Source organism: Jaculus jaculus, chromosome 5, assembly GCF_020740685.1.
Source record: "Jaculus jaculus isolate mJacJac1 chromosome 5, mJacJac1.mat.Y.cur, whole genome shotgun sequence".
NCBI classification, from domain to species: domain Eukaryota; kingdom Metazoa; phylum Chordata; class Mammalia; order Rodentia; family Dipodidae; genus Jaculus; species Jaculus jaculus.
In genome coordinates, this window is record NC_059106.1 from 3,682,174 (window position 1) to 3,692,325 (window position 10,152).

General features: G+C 46.8%; 1 protein-coding gene across 3 annotated transcripts in view; it reads right to left on the minus strand.

Annotated features, from left to right (window-relative positions):
* The window catches only part of Cul2 (cullin 2), a 68,212-nt gene extending 58,323 nt beyond the window's left edge, over window positions 1-9,889 (minus strand). Inside the window, exon 1 of one of the 3 annotated variants that reach the window (XM_045150377.1) lies at window positions 9,745-9,889. The gene's annotated coding sequence lies outside the window, so the exon portion shown is untranslated. Of the gene's footprint in view, window positions 1-8,491; window positions 8,590-9,524; window positions 9,563-9,744 lie in introns of those variants that run through there. The other 2 variants (XM_045150380.1, XM_045150379.1) reach the window with 2 other exon arrangements.
* Between the last annotated feature and the right edge of the window lie 263 nt (window positions 9,890-10,152).

Sequence of the window (10,152 nt, forward strand, 5' to 3'; positions counted from 1 at the left end):
AAAATAAACAAATAAATAAATAAATAATGATGATGATAATAATATGGGTGGGGCGTGGTGACACACACCTCTGATCTCAGCACAGAGGAGGCAGAGGTAGGAGGATTGCCATGAGTTCAAGGCTACCCAGAAACTACATAGTGAATTCCAGGTCAGCCTGAGCTAGAGTGAGACCCTACCTCAAAAAAATTAAAAAAGAAAAAAAGAAAGAAGTAAAATAGCCGGGTGTTGGATGAAGAGATGGTTTAGTGATTAAGGCATTTGCCTGCAAAGCCTAAGGACCCCACTTCAATTCCTCAGGACCCATGTAAGGCAGATGCACAAGGTGGTGCATGCATCTTGAATGTGTGCAGTGGCTGGATGCCCTAGAGTGCCCATTCTGTTTCTCTCCATCCGTCACTTCCTCTCTATCATTCTCAAATAAATAAATGAATTTTTTAAAAAATGTAGGTCTGGAGGAATGGCTTAGCAGTTAAGGCGCTTGCTTGCAAAGCGAAAGGACCCAGGTTTGATTCCTCAGGACCCATGTGAGCTAGAATCACAAGGTGGTGCACACGTCTGGAGTTCGTTTGCAGCACCTGGAGGTCCTAGCATGCCCATTCTCTTCCTTTCACTCACTGCCTCTGCCTCTTTCTGTCACATAAATTTTAAAAAAAAAAAAAATTACCACTCCATGGGAGGGAATACATCCCTGATACTGAAAACTTAAAACAGGGGTACTCATGAGCCCTAGGGGTGTAACGTCTGCTGCTGTCTGGCTAAATGTATACATTATGCTTATCAAACTGCCCAGTAAGCTCTTCTCTTAATGTTAATACCCTTATATTAATGCTACTCTCACTTTTGGTAGAGAATCTTCTCTTTTCAGATGGCAGTGACCTTGAGATGATTCAGAAGTCATCACGGTGCTGGAAAGAAGTGACAGGAGTGCTCAATATTGCAATATCTCTATCACACATTCCAAAGCTCAGGGTCTAATGTGGAAGAGGTAGAAGAAAGAATGTAAGAGCCAAAGGAAGGGTAGGACTCCTAACAATGTGCTCCCCCAGACACAAAATGGCCTGGATATCCATGACCTCACAGTGCCTGACACTACCTACACAAGACCATAAGAGAAGGAAATGACATCAAAGTAAAAGAGAGGCTGATTGAGATGGGGAAAATGGAGTTCCAAAGGGGAAAGTGGAGGGAGGGAGGGTATTACCATGGGATTTTTTTTTATATAATTATAGAAGTTGTTAATAAAAAAAATTGGAGCTGGAAAGATGGATTAGAGGTTAAGCACTTGCCTAAGAACCCTGGTTTGAGGCTCGATTCCCCAGGACCCACGTAAGCCTGATGCACAAGGGGGACACATGCATCTGGAGTTTGTTTGCAGTGGCTGGAGGCCCTGGAGCACCCATTCTCTCTCTGTTTCTGTTGCTCTCAAATAAATAAATAAAAATAAAATAAAAACTTTAATCTCACTCCTACTAGTAAATTTCCCATAACAAAAAGAGGGTGTGGTGGCACACACCTTTAATCCCAACACTAGGGAGGCAGAGGTAGGAGGATCGCCAAGAGTTCGAGGCCACTCTGAGACTACATAGTGAATTCCAGGTCAGTCTGGGCTATAGTGAGACCCTATCTTGAAAAACCAAAAAAAAAGGGGGGGGGGTGGAGAGATGGCTTAGTGGTTAATGCACTTGCCTGCAAAGCCCAAGGACCCAGGTTCAATTCCTCAGGAACCATGTAAAAATCAGATGCACAAGGTATTGCACATGCATCTGGAGTTCATCTGCAGTGGCTGGAGGCCCTGGCATGCCCATTCTCTCTCTACCCCACTTCAAAAAAATAAATAAAATTTTAAAATTAACAAGTAATCTAAAGCAAGACTGGAGAGGTTGCTTAGTGGTTAAGGCACTTGCCTGCAAAGCCTAAGGACGGTTGTTCAATTCTCCAGTGCCCACGTAAAGCCAGATGCACAGGGTGGCATATGCACCTGGAGTTCATACAGAGGCTGAAGGCCCTGATGTGCCCATATTCCCCCTCCCCCCGTTTCTCTTCTTCTCTATGCTTGCAAATTAATTAATTAATCTAGAGAAAGTAAATGAGTGAGCCAAGGCCTCCAGGCACAGCAATCAAAATCCAGACACATGCACCAACTCCTGAATCCGACTTTACATGGGCACTGGGGAATAGAACCTAGGTCCTTTGACTCTGTCAGTAAGCATCTTAACCACTAAGCCAACTCTCCAGCCTCTTTTTTGTTTTTTCCCAGAACTGGAAGTTGAACCTGGAACTCATGTGTGATAGGCAAATTTTACAGCTGAGCCGTCTTTTTTTTTTTTTTCTTGTTGTTTGTTGTGTCAGGTCAGGTCGCAAGAGGAAGAAAGAAAAAGAGATAATGGGCCTCCAGCCACTGCAAATGAACTCCAGACACGGTTGCCCCTTGTGTATCTTGCGTATGGGTCCTAGGGAATTGAGCCAAGGTCCTTAGGCTTCGCAGGTAAAAGCCTTAACAGCTAAGCCATTTCCCCAGTCCTTTTTGTTTGTTTTTAAGGAGAGAGAGTGAGAGAATTGGCATGCCAGAGCCTCAGCCACTGACCTCAAACTCTGGATGTTTGCACCACCTAATGGGCATATGTGACCTTACACTTGCCTCACTTTTGAGCATCTAGCTTATGTGGGATCTGGAAAGTTGAACGTGAGTCCTCAGGCTTCATAGGCAAGAGCCTTAACAGCTAAGCATCTCTCCAGCCCACCGCCCCCCCCACTCTTTTATTATTTATTTATTTAGTTGACAGAGACAATGAATGGGTGTGCCAGGACGTCTTGCTGCTGCAAACAAACTCCCAACACATCTACCACTTTGTGCATTTGGCTTTATGTGGGTACCGGGGAATTGAGCCCAAGTTGTCAAGCTTTGCAAGCAAGTGCCTTTAACGGCCAAGCCATCTCCCAGTCCCATCTTTTTATTTCTCACTGAAAAGACTGGCCTTGAACTTGTTTTATAGCCCAAACAGGTCTTAAATTTGTGATTCTCCTATCTCAACTTAGCCTCTTCAGTTGCTGAAATTACAAGCCTGTGTCACCTAGGTTTCACTTAACAGACTTCACATAGAAAATATCATTTTGGGCTAGAGAGCTGGCTTACAGGCTAGGGCACTTGCCTGTGAAGCCTAAGGACCCATGTTTGATTCTCCAGATCCCACGTAAGTCAGATGCACAAAGGTGAGGCAAGCACAAGGTCGCACATACATACTAGGTGGTGCAAGCATCTGGAATTCAATTGCAGTGGCTGAGGCCTGGCTCACCAATTCTCTCTCTCTCTTTCTAAAAATAAAAGAAAAAATGTCCTTTTAATCACTACCAAATGTTTTTCCAGCACATATTTAAAAAAAAAAAATCACAGGTGATGTAGAAAAGCGCAAATTTTGTAAAAAAAAAAAAAAAAAAAGGTCACAAAAAGAAACGTTCTTTAAAAAATTCACATCTAGGGCTAGAGGGATGGCTTAGCCACTAAGGTATTTGCCTGCAAAGCCAAAGGACCCAGGCTCGATTCCCCAGGACCAACGTTAGCCAGATGCATAAGGGGGCACATGCATCGAGTTCATTTGCAGTGACTGAAGGCCCTGTCGTGCCCATTCTCTCACACTCTCTCCCTCTTCCTCTGTTAAATAAATAAATAAATAAAAATATTTTTAAAAGTTACATCTAAGGGTCTGGAGATGATTCACAGGCAAGAGCACTTGCTGCACAGGCATGAGGACCAAAGTCCAATCCCCAACAACCACGTAGAACTCTGGACGTGGTCCTGCAGGCCTGGAACCCCAGGCTGAGTAGGGGAGGGGAGAGATAGGAGGATGGCTGGGCCCCATGGCCAGCCAGTCCAACTGAAAACAGGGGGATCCTGGTTCAAGGAGATACTGTCTGAGAGAATGAAGGTAAAACAGTGACAGAGGACACCCAACGTCTTCCTCTGGCCTCCACGTGCATGCACTTGGGCAGTGTGAACAACCACACAAAATAAAAATTAAGAAAGAAGTCAGGTATGCTGGTGCACACCTTTAATCCCAGCACTTGGGAAAGCAGAAGTAGGGGGATTGCTGAGAGTTTGAGGCCAGCCTGGGGCTATATAGTGAATTTCAGGCCAGCCTGGACTAGAGTTAGACCCTACCTCAAAAAAAGAAAAAAAAAAGAAAGAAAAGAAATGAAATTTTAAGGGCTTAGCAGTTAAGACACTTGCCTATGAAGCCTAAGGACCCCAGTGCAATTCCCCAGGATCCACTTAAACCAGATGCCACAAGGGGTGCATGTGTCTGGAGTTCGTTTGCAATGGCTGGAGGCCCTGATGCGCCCATTTTCTCTCTCTGCCTCTTTCTCTCTGTCTGTCACTCACAAATAAAAATAAACCAAACAAAAATGGTTAAGGTGCTTGCCTGTAAAGCCTAACAACCTGAGTTCAGTTCCCTAGTACCTATTAATCTCTAATGCATAAAGGGGTGCATGCATCTGGAGTTCTTTTGCAGTGACTTGAAGCCCTAATGCTCCCCATCTCTCTATCCTTGCAAATAAATAAAATTTATACAGGTGGATGGATGACTGCACATCTGAGCTTCTCTGTACACACCTGTAATCCCAGCACTTGGGAAACCAGGACATGAAAATTATCTAGAGTTTGAGGCCAACTTAAACAGCTAAGCAAGTGTTCTGGTGTGTGTTCACACACACAAACACACACACACAAAGAATTTATATCTGTAGGTCAAAGACTCAAAGAGTGCAGGAATCAAACCAGAAAATACCACATGAGCCGGGCATAGTAATGCACACCCTTAATCCCAACACTCAGAGGCAGAAGTAGGAGAACTTCTGTGAGTTCAAGGCCAGCCTGAGACTACAAAATGAATTCCAGATCATGGGTTAGAGTGAGACCCTACCTTGAGAGCAGGAAGGAAGGAAGTGAGGGAGGAAGGGAGGGACACAGAGAGAAAATAGTACAGTACTCTGGTTTTCTCCATTTCTTCCTATCTTCTCCTTTTAGGTGTCTGTCCTGTTTCGGTCCTTGCAGTATTTAACTTACTACAATGTGTAAGGTAAGCTAACATTTTTTGCAAGTTTGGAATTACAATACACACCTGCTTATAGTTACACAAACTATACTTTTGCAGAGAGGCAAGATACAAGATGGCCTGGATATCCATGACCTCACAGTGCCTGACACTACCTACACAAGACCACCATAATAGGAAAAAGATCATGACAACAAAATAAGAGAGACTGATTGAGATGGGGAGAATGGAGTTTCAAAGGGAAAAGTGGGGGTACAGAGGGTATTACCATGGGATTATTTTTTATAATCATGGAAGTTGTTAATAAAAAAGGTTTTTTTGAAAAGAAAAGATACAGGGAATAAGGGTGATTAGGGGACAAGAAATGGTGGAGATTTTAATTCTATAACTTATTAACATTTTCAACTTTTTAATGTGAATAATATTTTTATTTAAAAAAAAACACAGTATAACATACCAGAAGTTAATGACTGATCATTCCCTATCTCCATCTTTTCTCTCCTTCACTAGAATTTAAGTTCCATGAAGGCAGGCAGACATGTCTCTTTTTGCACTATCTACACTTCCTGGTCCGTAGTTAGATGAATAAATGAATGAATGAATGAATGAACAAATGCATGACTTCTTAAACACTATATTCCAGGCATGTATGTCTACTTCAAGAACTAAGTCCAGGGCTAGAGAGATGGTTTAGCAGTTAAGGCACTTGCCTAAGAAGTCTAGGGACCAAGGTTCAATTCCTCAGTGCCCATGTAAGCCAGATGCATGCATAAGGGTGATGCACCTGTTGGAGCTCATTTGCAGGGGCCAGAGGCCCTGGCACACCCATATTCCCATTCTTTCTCAAATAAATTAATTAATTAAAAAAAAAAAGCCAGGCACGGAGGCACACTCCCAACACTTAGGAGGCACAGGTATAAGAATCACTGTAAGTTTGAGGCCTTCCTAGACTACATAGTGAATCCCAGGCCAGGTCAACCTGGGGTAGAGTGAAGCCCTACCTTGAAAAACCAAAAAAATAAAAGTAAATTAAAATTTAAAAAGAATTAGGTACATCTGGAGGTGGTGGCACCACCTTTAGTCCCAGCACTTGGGAGGCAGAGATAGGAGGATCATCCTGAACTACTATATAGTGAATTCCAAGCCAGCTTTGGCTATAGCAAGACCCTATCTAAAAGAACTAGGTCCAGGGACTGGAGAGGTGGCCCCAACAGTTAAAGCACTTGCCTATAAAGCATAACAACCTGGGTTTGATTCCCCGGGACCCATGTAAAGCCAGATGCACAAAGTGGTGCATGCATCTGGAGTTTGTTTGCAGTGACTGAAGGCCCTGGCGTGCCTATTCATTCTCTCACCGTCTCTCCTTGCTCTCTCTGCTTGCAAATAAGCATCTTTATTTAAAAAAAAAAAAAAAATTAGGTCTAGGAGTCTAAGGAAATGGTTCAGTGGTTAAAGGTGCAAAGCCTAATGGCCTTGGTTCAATTCCCCAGTACCTATGTAAAGCCAGATACACAAAGTGGTACAAGCAGCAGGGCGTGGTAGTGCACCCCTTTAATGCCAGCACTTGGGAAGCAGAGGACAGAGGATCACTGTAAATTCCAGGCCAGATGAGATGACATAGTGAATTTCAGGTCAGCCTGGGCCAGACTGAGACCCTACCTTGAAAAACCAAAAGGAAAAAAAAAAAATAACAACAACAAAGAGTTGCAAGCATCTGAAGTTTATTTGCAGTGGCTAGAAGCCCTGGCATGTCCATTCTCTTCCTCTCTCCCCATCCCCATGCCTTTCAAATGAATAAATAAATAAACAACAACCACAAAAAGAACGTGGGGGCTGGAGAAGGCTCGGTGATTACGGCACTTGCCTGTGAAGCCTAAAATCAAGAACACTTGTTCGAATCGCCAGGTCCAGGTTTAGCCAGACACAAATAATGCAAGCATGCAATGTCGCACATGCGCACAGGGAGCACAGATATCTGGAGTGCGTACACAGTGACTGAAAGGCCCTGGCCCACCATTCTCTGTTTCTGCCTCCTTCCCCCTCTGTCTCAAAAATAAAATAAAAATAAGTAAATAGCCAGGCATGGTGCGCATGTCTTTAATCCCAGCACTTGGGAGGCAGAGGTACGAGGATCGCTGTGAGTTCAAGGCCACCCTGAGACTCCATAGTGAATTCCAGGTCAGCCTGGGTTAGAGAGGGACCCTACCTCAAAAAAAAAAAAAAAAGAAAAGAAAAGAAAATCAAAAGCTGGGTGTGGTGTCACATGTCTTTAATCCCAGAAATCAGGAGGCAGAGGACTGCCGTGAGGTTGAGGCTACCCTGAGCTAAATAGTGAATTCCAGATCAGCCTGGTCTAAAGTGAGACCCTACCTGGAAAAAGCAAAAAAAAAAAAAAAAAGTCTCTGAAAATTTGTCACTGGCCTGTTGTCACTTCAAAGCCACAACTCTGACCACTGCAATCTATAGATTATAAATCAGAACTGGACAAACAGCTTAGCAGTTCAGGCACACTTAAATACTAAGCCAAAAAGACCCAGGTTCGATTCCCCAGTACCCATGTAAAACCAGGTACACAAGGTGGAGCTAGAGCTAGAGGCCCTGGCTGCCCACTCTCTGTCTTATCTCTCCCTTTTAGATAAATAAAATAGATTATAAACCAAACCAATTTAGTCCTAGCTTTCAAAGAGAATTCCACTAACTTTCAATGTAAAAGCCACTCCTAGGGACAAAAAAAGGCCTTATCTGCTCTTGCCCCAGGCTAGGACCTAACCTCCCTAGGTTGCTAGGTTCTACCACATCACCTCAGGGCTTTTCCATTTCTTATACTCTCAAATGCACTAACTTCAGGCTTGATCCTTGGGGGGGGGGGGGGAGTTCAAGAAGCAGGTCAAAGGTCATCTCAGACAAGCCTTCCCTAACCACAGCATCTGAAACAAGTTTTGTTGTTTTTGTTTTTTCCCCCAATCACTACAACTCCTGATTTCCTTCAGAGCACTGATTCTCAAATTATTTTGGGTCTATCTGTTTACTGTCTCCCTCCCCAATCACAAATGAGGCTCCCAAAAGGCAGAACTTTCACATGTCATATAGTTCTATTCCTAGTGCTTACAGGATTGCCTAGCATACAGTACAGGCACATACTAGCAAGGCAAAACTTTAAAGAAATTCACCAGTGGAAGCCCAGGCTGGTGGCACTCATCTGTATGGCCAACATCTGGGAGGATGAGGCAGAGAGAGGACTCGAGGTTTGATGCCAGCACATGCTACATAACGAACGCCAGAGCTGTCAGGGCTACCTACATAGTAAATTAAGACCTTCTCCCCAACCCCACCCCCACCCCCCCCTCTCTCTCTCTCTCTCTCTCTCTCACACACACACACACACCAGACACACACACACACCAACCAGGTAAAACAATGTACAACTGTTATTTCACCTGTGATTTTGGATTTTCAAATACTGTCTGGGTACTGAAGAAGCGAATCCAGGCCATTAGGCTTTTGCAAGCAAGCACCTTTCACTGCCCAGCTGTCGATACAGATCCCTGGACCCAGTTCTTAAAGTGGAGATAGACAGTTGGAATACAGTAGAGGGGTTGAACATGGGCAAAAGAAGCAAAGACAGCTAATGTTAACAACAATAATTACACATGCTGTGTGTGTGTGTTGCCAGAGGTTGAACTCAAGGCCTTTTTGCATGCTAGGCAAGTGGAGCAGTGCTGAGCCACACATCGCAGCCCAACAGTTTGTAGTTTATCCCCAAAATGAAACTTCAAGAAGTCTTGCCATCCAAACGGCAATAGTAACCAAAGGGACAAGGAAGAACTTGTAATAACAACAGTCAGCTATTCACAGACGTGTTCCACTTGCGTGCACGTAATGGCAGGGAATGGCCCGGGCTGCAGAGTGTGAGCAAGTGCTGGATAGAGTGAGGCTCTAATTTCACCAGAACCCGGAGCGTGGAGGCAAGGAGGTGCACCCGAGGCTCGTATCACCCTCCTCCCCAGAGCTATCAATCTCCGCTGTCCATGGAAACAAAAGTGAAAATTACTGGCGGCAAGGATGTCTGAGAGTGACTGGCAGCCCTCTCCAACACACGAGACTTCGGGATCCGTGTGGCCTTCCACACGGCCAACGCGCTCTCTCACCTTCCTTCCTTTGGAGGAAAGAAAAAAAAATGGGGCCGAGGGAGGGGCGGTCAAGATCGGGTCGAGGAGGCCCGGGATCGGGTCCGGGGGTGGGGAGGTGGGGGCCGGGCCTCGGGGGGGTCGGCGATCGGGGGGAGCCTGGGTCGTCCACAGCATCTCTCCCACGCACCCCACCCCGCTCTCCCCCGGCTCCCCGCGCCGCGCGCGTCGCCCCCAGCCCCTTCCCTCCCGCCCCATCCCCGCCACCCGGGAGCCGGGAAGGGAAGTTTCCCTGCGCCCTGCAGCCCCGGCGCCTCCCGCCCCGAGCCTCGGCGGGGGTTACCTTGTGCGGAGGGGGGGGCGGGGGCGAGGGGGAGGGGAGGCAACCGGCGGCGGTGAAGGACGAAGCCCCGGGCGCGGAGGGGTGGGCGGCGGCGGCGGCGGCGGCGGCGGCTGTCAGCTCGCGTTCCCGGCTCACAGCGCTGCCATTACTGTGTGTCCAGGCCGCCTCCCCTGCCGGCCGCCGCCACCCGGGCCCGGCGCGCGGGGGTGGACACGCTCACCTGCCTTCCCGGGCTCCGGAGTAGGCCGGTGTCCGAGGAGCGGGGGAGCAGGACCGGGGCGCCGAGGCTAGAAGGACGGGTAGGTGGCGAGATCTGGAGCTCAGTCGTCCCCCTGGACCGCCGGCATCACCCCTTCCGCCGCTCCGAAGTCCCCCTGCAGCACACCAGTGGTACGGTCCCGGTTACGGCAAGCCCAGGGAGCCCCGTGTGAGCGATCGCGAAGGCCACGGAAATCTAGACTGGAAGTGATTCATTGGCCCGGCTCCGGGGTGGTCAAGGAGGCGATCCCGGGGGACTGAGCTCCACCGGCAGCCCACGCCTACGTTTAGAACTATGAATAATTATGTCAACATGGCGGGTGGAGAGGGATGTCCTGATTCTGTGTTGTTAAGACTGGGTCTTGTTGAT